General features: G+C 36.8%; 2 protein-coding genes across 2 annotated transcripts in view; both read right to left on the reverse strand.

The window, feature by feature from the left end:
* Nucleotides 1–16555, reverse strand: part of lpar1 (lysophosphatidic acid receptor 1) — a 31971-nt gene extending 15416 nt beyond the window's left edge. Inside the window, exon 1 of the mRNA XM_007254077.4 lies at nt 16288–16555. The gene's annotated coding sequence lies outside the window, so the exon portion shown is untranslated. The remainder of the gene's footprint in view (nt 1–16287) is intronic.
* Nucleotides 1–22649, reverse strand: part of LOC103045667 (ephrin type-A receptor 5) — a 382833-nt gene that overhangs the window by 127020 nt on the left and 233164 nt on the right. The window lies entirely within an intron of this gene.

The following is a 22649-nucleotide window of genomic DNA, read 5'->3' on the forward strand; positions in this document are numbered from 1 at the left end:
ATGCTATTAATTAGTGACGGTCAGCAGCGGCTCTCTGTGAATACCAGTCAGATTAACTGCAGTGTGTATAAATCAATGTATGAAATCATGTATATTGGTCTATTAGTATATAATAGATACGATATAAAGGACCACTGCAACCCAGCAACCAGGAAATGGTTTGGTCGTGGGGTATTTAGAAAATGCAATGGTTCTGTACTGAACTATAACTATATATGGAAGGAAGCATGTGAATGGCTCAATATTTGGGGACCCTCCTTCATCCTACCTTAATTTTTCCATGTGAATTTAAAGTATTTTTATTGGTCCATAAATCATAATATATTTCCATAGTGTTACAACATCTGCCAAATTTACAATATGAAAAAAATAACAGATTGAGATTAGTATTTTTAAACAAACTTTCATATAAAAGGGTTTTTAATTATTTTTTTCATTAGAAAAGTCAATGATACACTATATTACCAAAGTATTAGAAAAGCTGCTTATTTATTTAATTATTTTCATTTATTTTATTTATTAAAATAAACTGTCTCTACTGCCCAGAGAAGGCTTTCTACTTAATTTTAAAGCACTTTTGTGAGAATTTGATTGCTTTCAGCATTAAACTTTTAGCAGCAAAAACAAAATCCAGATTTACATGATTTTAAGATGTGAAAAACAATAAAAAAAGTTTTTGGAGGGTTTTATATGATTATAAGGCTTCAAAGATGTGCCAGTGGATGTTATCAAAGGAATGAGAAAAAATATGGCAAAATATAATATAAGCATTAGAGATTCTTCAAAAATATATATAAAAAAATATATCTATTTTGCCCAAATTAAAAATGAACAAAACTAAATAAAATATCTACGTGCCTAATGCCAAAAGTGTTTTTTTATTCACATAATAATTAACTTGTTTGTATTTGTATCCTAGGCAAACATTTAAAGTACTTTTTTAAATTCCAAAAATACACTAAACTCAAAATATTCAACATGAATATGCATTTTCACAACCCTAAAAATAGTGGTTCTTAAACTAGAATAAGAATAGCACTTAAAACAGAATTCAAAGAACCCTCTGAATGCAGAAATACATTTCCTGAAAACCAGCACAAATAGGAAGCAGGTTGAATGTGCTGTTATGTGCAGTTATATGCCAGCCAACATCAAACACGAGCGCTCACTACAGCTGCACACTCGCTCAGCCAGGTTACGCCAAAGCGAAAAGAGGCACAGCACCAGCCCGGATCCGTGTCAGCGCTGATCCCTGCCTGTCTGAGAACACAATGAGGGCATTGTTCTGCACCGCTCCAGTAAAAAAAGCAACAGAACGAGATTTTACAATGAATAAATTGTTCACATTTGTGTACAGTGCTGGTGAGGCAGCGCACGCTAGTGAGCTTCACATCAAATGTGCATCTCGTTTATTACCTTAATGAAGGATGACATCTGAAAGCACTTAGGAAACTGGAGGGAATTCAGCTTTTCAGGGAGGACTGAAGAACATGGAGCAGTGGACTGTGAACGATTCAGTTCACAGTCGAATCACGTGATTCACAATCGTTTTGGTCTATATCATACTAGGCCTTTTAGTTGACTGAAATAGCTTAGGGAAAACTCAGGCTCTGGCTTAGATGCATGCGGGCCTTCTTGTTTGTATAGGACTCCTTAAACAAGGCTAGCCTCTCATTTTCCACAAACCATCAGAGCAACCCCAGCTTAACCCATATATGCAAACTTAACTGTAAAGCTACTGTATATTTAGATACCCAGCGTCTGAATATGGCCAATACTAACAGACAATGCTGAATCAGTTCCAGAGCCAGTCTAAAATTAGCTTAAAGAACTACATAATGTAAAGCTTAAAGCATCAAGTTAAAGGGGTCACATGTTAGTGAAGGGAGACATGTGTAGTCTATCTAATATAATGTTGGGGTAGGAGTAGCTAAATAGGCTTTATACTAGAATTACGGGAAACACTTTATAACTAGAAAAGTGCATTTCTTGAAGGAAAGCTAGGTGCTTGCTATGGTGTCTGTGGTGGTTGCTAAGGTGTTGCTAGGTGGTCGCTAAGGTGTTGCCATGGTATCCATGGTGGTTGCTATGGTGTTGCTAAGCAGTTGCTAGGTGGTTGCTAAGGAGATGCTAGGTGGTTGCTAAGGAGTTTCTAGGTGGTTGCTAAAGTGTTGCTAGGGTGTTGCTATGATGTCTGTCTTGTGGTTGCTATGATGTTGCTAAACAGTTGCTAGGTGGTTGCTAAGCTGTTGCTATGGTATCTGTAGTGGTTGCTATGGTGTTGCTAAGTAGTTGCTAGGTGGTTGCTAATGTGTTCCTGGGTGGTTACTAGGCAATGTATTTGCATAAATGTGATTTAAAGGTGTTTGCAAACACATCGCTCAGATATGGATGCTAGGTTGCTCTGGGCGTGCGGGGTGTCCAAACTTTTGACCGATAGATGGTTTATCCAATAGCTCCATATGCTCACAGTACTGGAGCGCTGGCTGGGGGGGCGGGGTGATCATTTGTTAAAAATTAATTAATGAAAGTTAATATAAAGTGTTACCGAATTACATATGATACTGCATATATCCTTGCAGGTCAGCTTGAACAGGTAGTTTTGATTTCACCAGCATCCCAGCTGGGCTTTTAAACTCGGCCACTTCTTACCCTGATACATTAGTTTTCCAGGGTCGATTATCCTCAGAATAGGCCTTCCCAGGGTAGACCAAAGAAGTTAGGTTCATGTTTTAAGCTTAATATCCAGAGATTGGCTTTCAAAAAAAAAGACACGCAAATGCTTTTGAAGAAGTGGGAGGTCAGCCTGTAGTGCTCACATACTGCATAAACTCTGTCTGCATGGCAATGTCCTACAGGAAAGCCTCTTCTAAAGCAGATGCACAAGAAAGCCAGCAAACAGTTTGCTGAAGACAAGCAGCAAAAGCATCGATGACTGGAACCATTTACTGTGGTCTGACGAGACCACGATAAACTTGTTTGAGAGCTAGTAAATTAGTTATCCACTTTAAAGTTGTAGTAAGAAAAAGTATGATTATTTACAAGGTAAAAATTTTAAAACACAAAAAACTTGAACTGTAAATGGTGAAAATAAAGCTATAGCAAACATCTCTCTCATATCTGCAACTAAGACCATTTCTCCAGAGTACATGAAAATAAATATATCGCTGGTCATTTGGTCTCATAAACACTGGGCTCGTTTCAAGCAGCGAGAGGCCAAATTACTAAAACATCGTCATCAGTTAAAAACGTCCTTTAAATTCCATCCATTCATCAAGGCCCTTTTCCAGATCCTGAGTCATGACCACAACACGAGGCACCATGGTTTCATGAGTCACGAAAAAACGTCACACTCGAATGAGAGCTTTGTGAAACTGTGACTAGTCAGGCAGTCTGCACGAGTGTGTAAAGTCCACTTTGGGAGGAAAAAAACATATATAAACACATAAAAGGCTTCACCTCTTCAGGGTTTATAAAAGGCCAGATCATGGAAACACGAAATATCATGCTTGCTAATGATGAAGAACGTGGAGCTGTTTAAAGTTTCAAACTCTTTTGTTACACTATCAGGCCTCACAAGATAACACCTTACAACTTATAAAACACTGATGGTGAGTGTTAGTCAGAAACTGTTGGACACACCCAGTATGCAAATAGATTGTGACAGAAGCCAATAGAAAAGAAGCTGCCAATGGAAACAGACTAAACTCATTTGAGTTCATTTGAGTTCAAACAACGTATGGGTTTACAGTGCACTGTAAACACATACGTTGTTTGAACTCAAATGAATTAACTCTGTTTTACATAAAATTGTATATTTCTAAACAATACTCAACTATTTTGAGTTAGTTGAACATTTGTGGGCACATATTATACATTCAAACTGAGATATTTGAGTTGAACCAACTTTTAATAACTGAGTTTAGTCTTTTGCCATTGGCAGCTTCTTTTCCATTGGCTTCTGCTACAATCTATTTGCATACTGGGCGTGTCCAACAGTTTCTGACACTCACCATCAGTGTGTAGTGATTCCCCCTGGGCTACCTTAGAAATAAATCAACTTCTCCTTTAGTTGTAAAAACTTGATGTTTTAATTTATGCTAACTCAAGTTTTATTCCCCATTTCTTAAACAAAAATTAGCAATTACAATATAACAAAAATAAAAAAGTTAAATCAACTTCCTCTTTAGTTGTAATAACTTGACGTACTGTCTTCATTTTCCATTACTTAACTTTTTTAAGGCAACCGGTTTCCTCAAATTTTTTAAGTAAATTCAACTTATCCGAGCTTACAGTGTACATTGACTAAAAAGTTGTTTGTTTGGATATATTTTAGTGTTTAAATGATAAAGACCAAGGCAGCTACTTTTATTGTGAGTAAATGTGAGTGTTTAATTGATAACAGTTAAATGGTTAATAATGATTATTAATGTATCATCACTCATTTTATTATTTAAAAAAATCCATACATCCAATAAAATACAAGACAACTACAGGATGTGTAAGAATCAGCCCAAATCTTCATCTTTTCTACGCATAAAATGCATACATTATACAAACATTTCCAGGGAACAAGATTCTTGTCTGTTTACAAGAATCAGAATCTTTTCTGTGAGTTAAGGAAGTGAGTTCCAGGGTCAGGGGACTGATTTAGCATGGCAAGATAAACCTGTGAGGAACTGGCAGAGAAAATCTTTCCCACACAAAGCCTCACTATCTGCTATCATGAGAGTTAATTCAGAGTTTTCACACCTCCGTGCACTTCATGCTTGTGCTTGTTTGAGCTACATCATAGATAAACATTCTTTTTTTTATTAGCCTGGAGGCTAATCCCACGGAACGCAAGGTGCTTACCCTTTTGTGCTGTTGACAGATACGGCTGAGAGAAAAGCAAAGAACTAGCAAAACAAGCAACAAAACACACACACACACACAAATTGTAACTTTAATTCATACCAATGATTTACTAAAGTACAGGAAAGCATGACAATATTTGCCTCTGTAAATGTACACCAACAGAGTAGATTTAAAATAAAGCAATAATTTCAAGGGGTATAACCTTTCATGGATTTACAAAAGTGTTGGCACGTCACATTAATTTTCATTTTTCTCAATTTTATTATTTTTGTTTTCCCCAATTTATAGCAGCTAGTTTACATGTTCACTTTCTTGCACTCCAAACACTAGGAGGCTCAGAACAAGCGTATGCCTCCTGCAATACATGTGAAGCTTAAGCACCCCTAAAATAAGTCTCAGTATCACCAAAAGATTTAAATGGAAGTTGGTCTCTGATAAGCTAAAATGTTTTTATTATCATTAAACAGGATTCTTAGAATAAAAATATACCATTCTATATATCATCTGTCCAAAGAGGTGTTGGTACAGAGTAAAAAACTGTCAATATATTTAATAGATATAATTAAGAAGATACTTATGATCTGTCAAACATGGCGGAGGTAGTGTTATGTTATGTTGAAGTCCCACAAACAGTCCCACAATGTGTTTCAGAAAGATTTGCATCTAATAAAAAAATAGAAATTTCTGTATGTTTATAATTGTATTGTAGAAAAATGTTCAGAGACACAAAAAAGAAACACTACTATTCTGATCTTATTAACTCAAGATCTGAATATGGTACAAATATCATACACATATAAAATAAAAAAAATATTAACAGCACAGTATCATTCTGTCACCTGCCTTTAACTACCTGCAAATAATGCAGCTCAGAAAAAAAACAATGCTCTAGGCTTCATAAATCAGATACATACAGCAATGAAATGCCTTTAACCTGCCATCATTAACTTGTTAAGTATCAGGGATGTTAAAATGTTCAAACTTCAACTAATATTTTTTATATTTATTTAGTTTTTTCTTTAAAAAGCAGGAAAAAAATACATACAATAGTCTAAAAAAGTTGATTTCAGCACATTCCTAGTTCGTTTATTCAATTATTTTTGAGACAGAAAATGGAGAATGGAGAGACCATGTGAAAATGGTTGTTATTCTAAAACCATTAATGCAATACCTATTATTTTACATAAATACATAAATACTGGATACAACTAGCATTAGACTTTTTGGACTTAAAAAAAAAAAATCCAATAAATATAAAAATATTAGTTGAAGTTTGAACATTTTAACACCCCTGATACTTGACAAGTTAATGATATATATATATATATACGTATATATATATATATATATATATATATATATATATATATATATATATATATATATATATATATATACGTATATATATATATATATATATATATATATATATATATATATATATATATATATATATAGAGAGAGAGAGAGAGAGAGATATAGATGTATATTATGTCATATCACCAGATTTATTTACCACAAGTTAATGTTGTAACATGTAATGATAGTAAGAATGCGCATGGCATATCCAAGACTGGAGAAAAAAATAAACCAAATTACAAAAAAATGAGGCCAAAAAATGTATACAAATGACTGTCTGGCCAAAAGCTGTTTCAGAAAAGCTCTTTCTCCTTCCTGCCATAAATCTTGCACACTAAGAGACTGTACAGCGCACTGCTTGCTCAGTGACCCACTGAGTCAGCCAATCACTTTCCATTGCCCTGTTATGACCGCTTACTCAGCAATATAACAGCGGAAAAAAGCCATTCTCTACCCAGCAGTCTCCAACCAAACACTTTTTAACACTTTCACTGGTGAATTATGTCATTAAAGGGACATATCTGGATCATATTAATCTGATAGCAGGGGCTGTGAGAGCATTTGTTGTTTTAAAGCTAACAGTACAAAAGCCTGCGCTGCTGGATAATGTGAGATCATGACAGCTTTCTTCTCAAAAGCAACAAGTACCAAGTACTTCAGTCTGAATGTGGGTCATGAGTGTATGTAATCTGTTATGATATATATAATACACACTTATAACTTCTAACCACTTGCCCAGTTTTACTTTCAGTGCATTTGAAAAGGCAGTTGTGCAGATTGTTGTTTGTAGTTTGCTGTTTAGCGCCCCCTTGAGGCAGTTAAAGCAGCCTGTAGCGTTTACATTAAGCAGCAAAGAGTAAACAGGTTAAATGTTAGCATGTTTAATGCAGTAAAGCAGTTAAAGAATAAAGACAGATAAAAACGATTGTATTAGGCAATCTCTCTACACCCAACAGCAGGAGGGAGACAGATGAAAGCCAAGTACACAGTTACCATGGCAATACTACACTAATAAACCACTACAGTTACCACAATCAAATGGTTTACAGCTTTATGCTGAGTCTGAAATGAAATAAATGCTGCAGATTTAGGCAGGATTCTGAGAGGAATGCAGCCAGTCATATTTATATTACATTTTTAATAATCTAACCTTCTGTCTTACACCTTGATCACTTCACTTCCTTCTAATTGAGATGAAGTGTAGGCAGCAAGGCAGTGTTCTTAATGAGAAGACTAGCCGCTGACTGCAAATTGAATGGGAATGGTACCACTAATCACAATGCCTGTGATATAATCCCGCTAGGGGTGTGACGAGAAACTAATATCACAAGACGAGACGAGACGAGACACAATACTGGGTTCACGAGAACGAGACGAGATTTGAAAATAAAATTTCAAAGAAAATGTAAAAAATGAAAAATGGCTTGAAAACTGTTTTATTTGACAAAATCATATAACGCCAACTTAACAGACTGGTTTCTCTCACACATTGATTCTATAAGATATAGAAATAAGAATAAAAAATAAAAATAAAACTTTTCTAGGTCTTATATAGTGCAAACCACAACCAGTCATATTAAGACTATGGTTTGTGTTTTTTTCTCCTAAATATCCTGTAATTTAACTATGCATAAACATAACCAGTCATATTAAGACTGTGCTTGAAGTGTAAACAGAGACAGAACATTTTTTTTAAATACAGTACAGAGCTATGGGATTAGTACAACTGCCAATAAAACAGACACGTCTACCATTTACTTACAGTATTTACATATGGTCTGTATCTTGTTGGTCACTCTGTTACCGTTTATTGTTTCCACTGGAAAGACAAAATGCAGCCAGACATACAACTTTTGCAATTATAACAAAGGTATAATCTGTTGTTATAAAGTAATTGAGAATGCATTTTAAGTGTATTTTATGTATATTTTGCCTTTCTAATGAGACATGCTAGTAATATTATTCAGTTTCTATTATGTTTGTGTCCTCCTTGCAAACAGATAGAAGGATTGTCTTGTATGAGATGAAATAAATGAGTTGACCATCGTGAATCGCCAAACCGTGATCCCCCACCCGTTTCCCAATATCATTATGGTTCCGTACGAGTAAACGTACCATTCCACCCCAAAGTGAAACACCAGTAGACATGAAAGACAGCTTCTCTGAATCAGAGGCTGTGCAGAGTTCTGGAGTTAAACCCTCACACCCAGGTTTCCGGTGATGACTGAGAAAAAGCCCCACTGTGATAACGAGAAGCTTCAAGGAAAACGCTTTCGTGGTTTCGGGAAAAAAAACACACATGTGGATAGCAGACCAAAGCCTCTCTGAAGTTACTTCACTACACAGCAGTTTGTTATAAGCAAGATCAAAAACATCAATAATTTTAACAAAATGCTGTCTTTCATAAATCACGAGCACTGTCACTTTAGATTAAATGCAGCTCATCTTGTGGAATCTTCAGGACAAGGCTGTTAATAAACATACGCAGAGATGATTGATTCCAGTGTAGGCTTTCTGTTTATTGAAGTCATCTAGCTGGGTAATATTATAATAAATTATACTACAATATGCATTTCTGAACATATGGTGGATATCACTGTTATTTCTACAGCACTGACCAACTGTATGCTATATTTTAGTACATAAAAAGAGTGGAATAAGTCATTGTAAAGTGGATTTAGTGCAGTATGTGCAATGCTGAATAGAATTGTGATATAATATAATTATTGTTACATAAATTTAAATTGTGTCATTATTTGTACCTTTTTGTTCCAATTTAACAATATGCCTAGAAATACTGTGACATGTAAATTTTTATTGCCCATTTAGTTTACTATTAAAAAAAACAATGTATGTTAGAATTTCCAGTAATTTCCCAAATGCAGTGCGGTGCTGTTGTGTCTATATATATAATTATATCCCCCTCCTACACTCTCCCAGCAGTGCTTAGACCTCAGAGCAGGGAGTTTGGGAGAGAGCCATCAGGGAGAGCAGAATGATGGCAGGTTTAACTTTATTTTTACACTTTCCTTGCATAGATTTGTATAACTTATATACGTTAAAAGTATTATATATACTTTCTTATATATACTGAATATACTGAAATATACAAGCTGTGCAGGACTGACACTAGTAACTTAGCTTTTGCTTGTTTAATGGCTGAAAAGACTGGCTGAATTTCTTATTTAAATTTCAATTACATGTGACTTGAGTAGCTCTGCTGAGGACATTTATGATTAGAATAGCAGTTCTGAGATAAATGTATAAACAAATGCCTTTGTGGGCAGGTTTGTTTGTAAAGAGCTAAAGACACCAGACACCTTTACCACCATCAGTGAATTTTCCCACGTAGGCGCCGATACTTCAAAAACAAATAAATGTACAGCTTACACTGAACATCTACAATCAATCTGCATTTAGACTGAATTTCATTAAAATATATGCTTCACTATCTTTACAGGCCATAGTATGAAAGTGTACTTTTACCTTTGTTGGGATTTAAACTTCAGTACCAGCATGCCATGTAGGTGCCTTTCTGATTAGCAAAGCTGTCATCCATTAACTAATGTGATTTGCATGTGTCTGTGGGGCCTTTGATGCTGACCTTTTGAGTAGATAACCACCTGCCGGCAACTGCCTGGGAGGCAGAGTCTGAAAGTGAATGGCTGAAGGTGTGAAGGTGGTTTAGCATATGGCCAGATCAAGGAGGAATACACAAACACTGGGGAAATGCTAACACTTAGGAAGAGCTAACACAGAACTGGTTAATGTATTGGTATAGACTGAGTATATGTGCTATATATACACTAAAGTCCATATAATTCCTTTAATGAGTGAGTTAGGCTAATTTACAGTGCACCTATAACTATAACCGACACAGGCATTAAGATTCACATGCACAGCTTGTTTAATGGCCATATAAAAGCAATGCCAATAGAACAGGATGATCTGGAGCTGCCACCCACCATGCCCAAATACCATCCAGAAGACAGAACGGTATAAAAGCTCTTCTCAAGAGTGTAAGTAACCATCTGTTATCATATCATATCATATAGTGGTGTGGCAAAACTGTTAAACAAGCCAAGACAAAGATGTTGCTAATTCTATTTAGAGACAAATGTGAAGAGCCTTTATTATTTTATTGTACCAAACTCTGCTTACTGTTTTGGTCCATTATGAAGCCTAATAATTTTATACTGTTTTCAATTCTTCGTTGGGGTCATACCTTACTGACCAAGTTGAGGCCACTGCGTACTAAATATGGGTCATTATCAAAATACTGGGCCTTTTGGCTCCCTTAACCTTCAAAAGCCTGGTTGGTTCAACAACCAACCAAGAATCACTAGGCCCAGCAAACCTGGAATCAGTAGGAACAAAACAGGAATGCAAACTTTACAAACCACCAGTCCATGAAAGGATTGTATATATTATTAAATCATCAATCCATCCGTCTTCTTATCTGCTTACTCCTGTTTGGGTCACATCTTACTGGCCAATTTGAGCCAACTGCGTATAAATATGGGTCATTATTAAAATATTGAGCTTTTTTGGCCTCAAAACTTCAAAACCCTGATTGGTTCAACAACCAATCAAGAAACATTAGGCCCAAAGCAGAAATAATGCCTGGTCTTATCCATCAACCATCCATCATTTTCCAATCTGCTCATTCCTGGTCAGGGTTATAGTTGGTACAGAGCAAACTTGAAATCAGTAAACGCAAAGCAGGAATGCCAAAACCACCAAACCACCAGTTCATCAAAGAATGGTTTATCTGGTAATCATCAATCCATCAATCTTCTTATCTGCTTATTCCTGTTCAGGGTCACAGTGGAACCAGAGCCATTCATTTGAAATAAAGCAGGAATGCCCCCTGGACAAGGAGCCAGTTCATCATACATTGGTATGTCTGATATTAAAATATTCTTATGGCATAAAAAAAAACCCAACATGTGAAATTCACAACCCATAGTGTATCGTGACGCCAGCCGCTTCCCACACATTTCACACACAGATCTAAAAAAAAAAAAAACACCAATCCCAAATCCAGCTATAAACATCACAATAGAGTCCAGTTTATTTATATCCGTCTGGCAAAGCCACCACACTGTGTTTGGGTGGGACGGGTGGGACTCAGTGATACCACACAATGGAACAGGCCACTGTGAGTGTGGCGGGTCGAGGCTGCCACGGCCAGGCCCATCGGGACACAGTTATAGAGAAAAGCACCACTCCTTTAATTGAAGGGCACTGAACACATTTCAGAGCTTGATGTTTCTATTCAGCAGCAATAACACTGTGCAGGAAGGGCAGGACCCATACCTGACCTGGGAGTTCACAAAGAGCCATCTATGCAAGTGTGAGAGAGTGTGTGAGAGAGTGTGTGTGTGTGTGTTTCTTTTCCTGCCTTGCCTGGCAAGCTACAGACCACCTCACTGGCCAAGTTGAGCCCACTACATACTAAATATGGTTCCTTATCATTATATCGGGCCTTTTAGCCCTCAAAATTATATTTAAAATACCGCTCTGGAAAAATTAAATTAAGATCACTTCAGTTTTCTACTACAACATTTCTCTCAAATTCCAAATAAAAAAATATTTTAGACAAATAACAAAAAAGATGCAAAGCTTTCAGACCTTAAATATTGCAAAGAAAACAAGTTCATATTCATAAAGCTTTAAGAGTTCAGAAATTAATATTTGGTGGAAAAACCCTGGTTTTTAATCACAGTTTTCATGCATCTTGGCATGTTCTCCTCCACCAGTCTTACACACTGCTTTTGAAGAAACTTTATGCTGCTTCTTTAATCAGTTCAGCTTGGTGTGATGGCTTGTGATCATACATCTTACTTTTGATTATATTCCAGAGGATTTCAATTTGGTAAAATCAAAGAAACTTATCATTATTAAGGGGTCCGTTGTTTTTTTTCCATAGCTGTATTTATAAAACAATGACAACACAGAAATCATATTTTCCAGCTTAACCAGCTTATATTTTCACTTGCATACATTTGTCCACAGTTATATAGGGCTGAAACAATTAGTCAATATAGTTGACAATAGCGATTATAACAATAAACCGACTAATTGTTAATATGCAGCACTACACAAAGAACTGGCCTGCATCTCTAAATGTGCCCGAAAACAAACGATTTCCTTCCTGATTATCAGCACTTTCCACATTCAAAAGGCAATGTTCTCAACATTTAAGAAGGTGTTTAAATCCCATGTTCAGCTGTTATTATAGTTTTAAAGTGACAGAGAAAGCTAGAAACAATAGCCATACCCACAACAAACAGCGATGGTGGCCATGGCAGGAATAATCCATGACTAATCGACTAATCAGAAAAATAACTGCCAGAATAGACCATCAAATGAATCATTAGTTGCAGCCCCTACTGTCAAGATGCATGAGAGGGTGGACAATTTTAGCAAGAAAATAATATTTGCTAAAGATGACTTACTTAAGTGTTGCAAACTTTTGAACTGTTCAAAAACAGTATAACATGTAAACAACTATGCTGCAGACACAAAAGGCACAATATATTGATACGGACCAATAAGACAAGCCTTGTCATTGGCCCCCAGCACCTCAACCCTGACTGGTGTTTGTTTATTACAGTGTATTGCAGGCTTTAAATTAACTGTGCCTGTAGGCTAAAGACTTGGGTGTTGTGTCAGTTGAAGCATGCTCCCATTTGTCTTCTTTGGAATTGCGCTACTTTACTTTCGCTCGTATTACGTCAAGTGATAGTCGGGAAAGTAAGGCAGAGCAATTCCAAAGAAGACAAAGTTTATGGAATCTGGCTTGTAATTTCAGTCAACTGAAACCACACACACACTCACACACACTTGTCTGGAACATGAAAGCAAAACTGAAATCACCACACTCCTACAAAGATGTGCTCATTTACTCTATCTAAATTAAAACTCACTCTTTCTCTCGCGCCCACACCCACTTGTTAAAGCAGAGCACCAAAGACCAGAGTCTCCAATCAAGGCGAAAAAGGCGAAAAGTCAAAGGTACCTAAAGCAGTATTGCATGAGAATTTGTATTTTTGCGCCTGGGCTCCACTTAAAAAAATAAAATATGCTGACAATTATTGTGTAAATATCATGATATTATGTTACTGGCATATCTCCCACCACAATAAAGCACAATACTAGATGTCCAGAGCAGTGCTTTGGACGAATCCACTGAAAATATTTCCCATTTTTCATTGGCGCTGTTCTGTGAAACAAATGTATCTCCAAAATAGCAACTTTCAGGTCATTTTAGAGAACTTCTATTAGTCCATTCATCAAGAAATTGTGACACATGGTAGGGGTAAGTTAAGTGACATTACGCACCAGGTTGTCACTGCTGGAGTCAATAAGCATTATTATACCACAGTTTGTTCCCACACTGCAATGTGATTGGCTAAGAGGCATTCTATGAGTGTCATTATCAGCCAGTAATGCACTGTAACCAAAGCTCTCCATGTATTACTCTACCACATACAGGTAACCTAGCAGCGATGCAGCGCTTACAAGCCAAACAGTGCAGCTACCATCAGAGCTTGTTTTTATAACCAAACAGATTGTATTTTATCACCCTCTTTAATTCAAAATCTTTCAATAAACAGTGATAATGGAACTAAGGTATAATCGCAATAATATACTCAAGATTTCTGCTATAACAAGAAATATTGGCACTACAGTGCTACGGTTGTAGGCATGAGGCCGCCGGCCAATACTACACGCACTTCCTTTTGAGTATTATTGCTTAATTTTAGCATTATTAGCACTATAAGCAATGCCAGTTGATATGTTCAAAGTTGACATGTTCACATCCTCATGACATCTATCTACTTCCTACAAAAACTACTTGGAACTAAAAAAAATTCAGTTTCGGAATTGAACTAGTTAAGTTTCTAAAAAAAAAAATCATGATACTTCAAGACTTGTACTCAATAACTATAGCAATATTTCCTTTTTCTAAGGTTTTACTTGGAGTTCACATAGACAAAAAGGACATATTTTAAGATACGCCTCACAAAACTGCCCAAAGTTAAGCTCTTCAAACTATAGAAAAACAAAATATCATAATATGATACTTCAAGTATCATAATAATATTACTCCCACTCAGAGAACAATACCATGCTAGAAAGTAGGATGTATTGCTCAATTTGAAGTCAGAGCCATTCCAGCTCAGAGCATGACCTCTCTGAGATCAAGTTCCTATGATTAGCCAGCGACCACATCAGAAAAATCATGATTCAGGAGGAAAAAAGCAAAGCTAGCAAAGCAAACCTGCCCACATTATATATATTTTTTCTCTGAGCTGACCCTTTGCACTGAAGGACTGAAGAGCGGAATAAGTGTGCACGTCTTTAGCTGAAATAGTGTCAAAAGAAGCTGTTATTTTGAAATCCGGCCCTCCACCCAGGGCAGTGAGGAGGTCCAGTCCTCTCCGCTGTGATACAGCTGAGGCGTGTACACTGGGCTGAAGCCAAGAGCAGCAGAAAAACGCTTTAGGACACAGCAAACTGAGAGCTATGGGCCAACAGTGAGAGTTATCAATGATATAAACACCGATACAAGTCCTAACTCAATGTTTACTGGTAAAAACTTCTTCGAATTTCTGTCATTTCATATATCACATATGGAATTTTTACTAGTAATAAGATCTGAAAAGAGATCTACAGATCTAATAAGCCATCCTGAATGTAATCACATTACCAGACTGACTAGAATCTATAATAAAAAAATGAAAAGTCACTCTTTTTCATGAATGATTACATTTTTACCACAAAAAAACTTATTTTCTACTAGTAGAAATATAAATTCTAGTGTCTATTTATATCATAATTACCATATTGACCAGCCTTTTTTGAAGTTTATATATACAGCTCTGGAAAAAAATTAGAGACCACTTAACAATTATGTTTTTCCTTGATTTTACCAAATGTAAAACCTCTGGAATATAATCAATAGGAAGATGGCTGATCACAAGCCATCAAACCAAGCTGAACTGCTTGAATTGTTGCACCAGGAGTGGCATAAAGTTATCTAAAAGCAGTGTGTAAGACTGGTGGAGGAGAACATACCAAGATGCATGAAAACTGTGATGAAAAAACAGGGTTTTTCTGCCAAATATTGGTTTCTGAACTCTTTAAACTTTATGAATATGGACTTGTTTTCTTTGCATTATTTGAGTTCGGAAATCTTTTTTTTTTTTTTTTAGCCATTTTTCATTTTCTGCAAATAAATACTCTAAATGACAATATTTCCATTTGGAATTTGGGAGAAATGTTGTCCGTTGTTTATAGAATAAAACAACAATGTTCATTTTACTCAAATTTATACCCTTAAATAGCAAAACCAGAGAAATAAAGATATCAGAAAATGAAGTGGTCTCTTAATTTTTTCCAGAGCTGTATTAGAGACCTTGTAGACTTTGTATTTCTCATGTAATTTTAGGCTTAACAACAGAAGGTTTACCAAAGAAATGTACCTATAAAACCTGCAGTCATATAAGCTAGTTAAGTTAAGTCAGCTTGCTCTGTTTTTCCAAGCCTGGAGGAAGAGTTAAAAGGAGGGAATGACTGAGCTGAAGAAGGTAAACTGAGCTGCACACCCTTTATGTGTTTTATTAAACCCTCTATGGGTTTTAAACCCCTCTTGATACATGTTCTAAAGTGTTGCTACTAAAGTTAGCACGTTTAGCACGTTTTCAGCATAAATTAAAAAGTCTTAAAACGTTTAAAAGGGTTTCTGCTCTAATTTATCCGGTTCATTACAGTTTTTGTCCAGTTTTAGTGCTGGTTTGTGTGGTTTAAGGGGTTTTGCCACGCTTTATCAGTCACTTCACGGTAAAATGAGTCCTCAGCTGTTCCTCATTTCTGAGGTAAAATTGCGCCTTTTGAAGGAAAACCTGAACAAACGCAAATGTTACAGGTATTTTCCACCTAAACCAAGCCTAAATCACTCCGTATCACCCACTTATTGCAGTTCAAGCACACAAAACAGCGAAACTGTCCATTAAAACTGGAATTGTATCTAAAAAAGCATCAAAAAAGTTAATTACTTACGTCTCGAGCGCTTCCACCACAGCTTTCCTCAGGCTAGTCTCGCAAATAACTCCCCAAAAAAGTTATTTTCCTCCAAAACGCAACAGACAGCAAAAGCAAGGCGGGTCTCTGAAGAGAAAACAGGGCAAAAATGTGTCAAGAATGGGAAGAAAAGCCTCGTTTTGTGGCGCAAAGTCCAGAATAGTGCGGTTTATTCATCTTCCATCCACAGAGGTGAGAGCAGTAGATGCAGCAGCTGGACTCATTTTCCCGTTAGTCTCCTCAGAGCCAGAGAGAGAGAGGACCGCTGGATCTGAGCGTGACGTCACACACACACGCACACACACACACACACACACAGAGGATTTTCTGCGTGGATAATTGAAAACACATTGTCAATTGTCTCTCACAGTTGAAAAAAAGAGCGCAAACAAGTAAATTAACCGTCTTTAAGAACAAAAAACTAACTTCTGGGAACATTACTTACTTACAAAAAAACATTACTTGTTGCAAAAATAAAAGATTAAAAAGAATATTCAGAAGAAAGAAAAAGATTAAAAAGAAGATTCAGGCAACGTTTTGGCAACATTATTGTTTGTTGGAAAAAATAAGGTTCAAGCTATGTTCTGGAAACATCACATTTTTGTTGCAAAAAATAAGGTTTAGGCAACGTTCTGGGCACATAACATTCTTACTGCGGAAAAAAACAATCCGGCAACGTTTTGGCAACATTAATTTTGTTGGAAAAAATAAGGTTTACCTAATGTTCTGGGAATCTTACTTTTTTGTTGCAAAAAATAAAGTTTTGGCAACATCCTGGAAACATTACTTTTTTGTTGCAAAGAAATAAGATTCAGGCAACGTCCTGGGAACATTAAATTTTTCAGGCAATGTGCTGGAAACATTACTTTATTTTTGCAAACAAAAATGTCTACACAATGTTTTGGGAACATTACTTTTTGTTGCAAAAAATAAGGTTCAGGCAACGACCTGGGAACATAAATTTTTGGTGCAAAAAAAAAAGGGGTTACGCAATGTTCTGGGAACATTACTTTTTTGTTGCCAAAAATAAGGTTTTAGTAACGTTCCGGGAACATTACTATTTTGTTGCAAAAAAAAATATGGTTCAGGCAACATTCAGGAAAAATGAGCTTTTTGTTGCAAAAAATACAGCAACATTGTGGGCACATAACACTCTTGTTGCAAAAAAATAAGATTCAGGCAACGTTTTGGCAACATTAATTTTATTGCAAAAATAAGTTTTCCCTAATGTTCTGGGAATCTTATTTTTTGTTGCAAAAAAAGAAAGTTTAGGCAACATCCTGGAAAATTACTATTTTCTTGCAAAAGAGAACATTCTGGGGACGTTACTTTCTTGTTGCAAAAAAATTATAATAATAAGATTCAGGCAACGTTCTGGTAACATCACATTTTTGTTGCAAATCATGACAGTAAGGAGATATCATGTCTCATTTTGTCTAATGTGATTTCTCATAAGTAATTTTATGAGAAACATCAGTGACAAAGTTGATCTCTGAATGAAATAAAAGTGAGATCACAAACTAAGACATCAAAGATCAACATTTGAGCAATAAACTTTCCAGTGGGATGACTCAAATGTAAATCAGTCTGGACAGGAGTGTCAGCCAAACACCATAAATGTAAATGTAAGCTCTGGAGGAGGACAAGCTGCTGCTGCTTCCAAATCAAACATTAAGTCTGTCTCTTTGTTTGAGGATGGTGTATAAAAAGCTACAACACACGTCTTCTTTTTAAAGAGTCTAAATTGAGGCAATATTCTTATAAATAGGGGACCATTCAGGAAGATGAGCTTATTGACTGTGATGACTCTAAAAAATAAGGGTGTTAATAAAATGTGCTCTAACGAACTTCTGACCCAAATGAAAGCTGTATGTGGTTTTGCATTGTCTTGCTGAACATTGCACAGACGTCCTTAGATGTCAATGAAGGCAACATACAAGAACAAGAACTTAACATACTTTTCTACAAACCATGACAGACCTGATAACAGTCTGGATGGTCATATTAGTCTTTGTTTCAGAGCTGATAGTTTAACAACATTTCTTCCAACAAATGTTTGAAAATTAGATTTGTCTGACCTCAATATACATTTCCACTGTGTAAGATAATACATCCCAGAAGCCTTCGAGCCCAGAGAAGTTGATGCTTCTTCTGGACATGGTTAAAATAAGACTTCTGTTTTGCACAGTAAAGTTTTAATGAACATTTCTTAATGAAACTATTGTAAGTATTGTAGAGCGTGCCATAGGTTTGCCATTACTGGTTATATCTGTCCCATGTGGTTCTATCAGCAATTGTTGATTGACAATTACATCCCATCACACTCCATCCCAGCATTTTGAATTTGTGTGCAGTATGGGGTTTTGCATTGTCTTGTTAAACATTGCACAGACGTACTTGGATGTCAATGTCAATTTAAAAGCAACATACATTATAATAAGACTTTAACATGCTTTTAACATACCATGACAGACCTGATAACAGTCTGGATGGTCCTTTTAGTCTTTGATCTGGAGCTCACAATGTCCACAGCATCCCTTCCTAAAAATCTTTGAAATTAAGATTTGTCTGACCACAATATACATTTCCACTGTGTAATAATCCATCCCAGAAGCCTCCGAGCCCAGAGAAGTCAACACGGCAAGTGACATTTCTTAATGTAACTATTATAAGTATTCTCGAACTTGCCATAGGTTTGCTATTACTGTTCCCATGCCATCCCAACATTTTGAATGTGTGCAGTATGTGGTTTTGCATTGTCTTGTTAAGAAATGCATGGACAATTTAGACTTAGGGTTGTACTATTATACACCGGGCTGCAGAACCTCAAATTCCCTCTGTACAATACGAGCACAAGCTAATGCTAGCAAAACCTCCTTATAAGCAAGTCTAAACCCAGTGCAGAGAACAGCTTAAAACACTCAAAGCTCACCCTGGAAAGAGTTAGTTTTAATAACAGCCAGTCGTTTGAAGTATTATGAGAAGCAAGTCTGATTTAATTCTTGTCAGATTCCCATATAGAAGGATATACAGTAAGCAGAGAACACTCTGGTGGAGATGTATGAACAAAGCCGGTGATTTGCTAGCTGAGTGTGTGACAGGCCCACCTGAGTGCAAGCAGGTATTAGAGTCAGGCATTAGATCTACAGATGGTTTTCATGTAGACATCAGGTCTTTATGAAGGATAAAGCCAGGATAAATTCACCTTTTTGAGTTTTGGTTCTTCTTGAGGATTGCTTCTTCTGGTTTTGGTTCAGTTTATATGTGGTCACTAAATCTGGGTTCTCTTCCAAATCTACTCTGCTTTTCAATGGTTAGGAACCCAGGGAAACACCACAGAGCAGGTATTTTTTGGGTAGTGGGTTGTTCTCATTCTAAGCACTGAAGTAAAACTGGCATGACATGTTTAGAATGTTTACTCTTGTACGATTGATTGGATCAGACACGGCAATGCTGCTGGAGTTTTTAAACACCTCAGTGATATTGCTGGAATTTGGATAGTCCACCAACCAGAAATAGCTTTCTAACAGCAGCCTGTGGGCAGCGGCCTGTGGGCAACGGCCTGTGGACAGCGGCCTGTAAGTAACAGTCTGTGGCCAACAGCCTGTGGGCAGTTGCCTTTGAGCAACTGCCTGTGGGCAGCATACTATGGCCAGCATACTTTGGGCATAATTCTGTGGGCAGTGTCCTTTGCCCACTAATTAAAGACTAGAGGATGACCAACAGATGCAGCAACAGATTCATAGCTTCAGTCTCTGATTTTATCTACAAGGTAAAGCAGCTATAGGTAGGAGTGTATATATTAATGGATAGTGAATGTTTAAAAACTCCAGCAGCACTGCTGTGTATGATCCACTCATTCGTACAAGAGTAAACATTCTATGCCATGCCAGTTTTACTGTAGTGCTTAGAATGAGAAGGATCCACCACTCAAATAGTACCTGCATTTTTGTGGTCTATCCTGTGGTGCTTGACAATTGAAGAACAGGGTGACATAAAGTATGCAGACAGATGCAGTTTAAATCAGGCCCAAAAATCCAGCCTGTGCACCGCCTGTGCACGTTCTGTCCGAACCCAACCCAACCTGCCCCATAAACAATTTTTGTGAGACCGAGCCTGATTTAAACAAGACATTTTTTTACTAAGTAGAAAGTAAAAATAGTGCTTTTTAAAAACATTTTCAGGCTGTATGAATGAGCGAAATACATTCAGAATGATGTTAATTAACATTGCAACACTGAAGAAGCATAGACCTATTATTTAAGAAAAATGTTTACTAAGAACCGATCTCTCCGTCGACTCTAATATAATTAACAATGTCTAAGAAGATAAACCATTTTCAGAACAATTATTATTATTATTATTTTTTTTTTAAACATATAGCCTTCATGCAAAACACATAAAACAACAATAAGGCTATGCACAGACAAGCGAAGAAGCTCACTTTTGCACAGTGCTCACTGCACAGTTTCAGAGTGGCATGATTATAAAATTCTAATTGTGCAACTTTTTTTAAACACAACTGTTACTATACTATTTTGTGATTATCACGCCACATGTTTATATAAAATAAAAATTAAAAGAGCATGACTCAGTGGTCCAGCAGTCTAAAGCGCTGCCACTATGATCGGGAGGTCGCAGGTTCGAACCCCGCTCATGCAGCTTGCCATCAGCTGCCAGTGCTCAGAGGGAGCACAAATGGCCCTGCTCCCTCCGGGTGGGTAGACGGCGCTCTCTCCCCACATCACTCCTAGGGTGATGTCCACAGCACAGGGCGTCTGTGAGCTGATGTACCAGAAGTGGTGGCTGATTTCACATGTATCGGAGGAAGCATGTGTTCGTCTTAACTCTTCTGGTGTGTTGGGGCATTACTAGTGATAGGGGGAGTCCTAGTGAGTGGGTTGGGTAATTGGCTGTGCTAATTTGGGGAAAAATTTGAAATAAAAAAAGAGCCCTTAACCCGGCCTGAGGAAGGTGGTGGAAAATCTGGTCGGGTCGGCTTCAGGCAGAGAATCTAAGCTCTACTACAGTCTGTAATTGCAGAAATACACTGTGGTCCTATATGCTTAGTGGAACAGATACAATGGACCATGTGTGTAGAAACATGGAGAAGGTCATAATGTAAAAAAAAAAAACATCCAAACCATCCTTGAGAACTGAGCTCCCTATAGAACTGCAGTGGAACTTTTTGTACTTTTTGGTACGTCCTGCTTCTACCAGCATCTAGGGACTGTTAGGCTAAATTTTGTTAGGCTCTATTGTTCTCTTTTTATGATCTCTTGGACTTAAAATCTGAAAGACAAGAACTAGAAAAACGAGGGCATAAACCACATTTTCAAATGTTGTGGATAGACACTCCTTCTATTAAATACATTCAGCTACTTTAGTGGCGCCATTTAGTGTTTATTGCAGATATGGAAGTGCAAATAAATGCCAGGCGTGGACTAATAGAGTGATATAAAGCCCACTAGCCCACTAGGGATGAGATTGGCATGAGAGTCGAGGATGAGGTGGAGTGGTGATCAACAGCTCTAAGTACAAAGTCTGGGTAATGTTTGAGTGGGCCCATGTGTAAATAGAGCAGGTAGCTTCCTGGAGAATTCACAGTGGGTCATGCCAAGCCTCCTGCATGCACTACACAAGCTCCACCCCTTGCCTAAACCATGCAGACAATCTCCAGCTGTATGCAACATATGTGCAAGGTCAGCTCTGGATAATGTCTGGACCTGATTCTCCAGATATTTTACATTTTTCCAAGGTCATATGTGAAAACAGCATCACACGCTTGTTACTGAATGCAATCAAATAAAAAAAGAATTATTAAAAAGTTATTCTTGCACAGTAGAGACAGTTACCCCAACAAAACAGGATAATCAATTTGTAATACAATGAATGAGCAGGTATCCCAATACTTTTGTCCATACAGTGTACTTGAATACAATTACAAATATGAGACCTCCTGTTTCAAATCACACAAACAAAGTATTTTGGTGACCATCACTAGAACTGTGATGCAATAAATGCAACCTGCACTCTAAGAAATATAAGTACAGATTTGTACTTAAAAGAGTACAAAGCTTGTCGCTGGGGCTGTACCTTATATTGAGGCACAAAAAAGTACCTTTCAGTGAAAGTCCTTTTTTGTACCCATGGTTTTTGTGGCAGTAAAGATTATAAAGATTATAAACATTATCATCAACTAAATATGGCTCAAAAACTTGATGATACAAAATTGTCTGGCTTTCAAATAAAAAAATGTGCAATTTAAATATATATAGTTTATTAGTACAGTGATGCAGAATACTGAATGTACCCTTTGGCTGGTTAAATGGTACAAATTT

This window comes from Astyanax mexicanus, chromosome 20 (genome assembly GCF_023375975.1).
Source record: "Astyanax mexicanus isolate ESR-SI-001 chromosome 20, AstMex3_surface, whole genome shotgun sequence".
NCBI lineage: Eukaryota > Metazoa > Chordata > Actinopteri > Characiformes > Acestrorhamphidae > Astyanax > Astyanax mexicanus.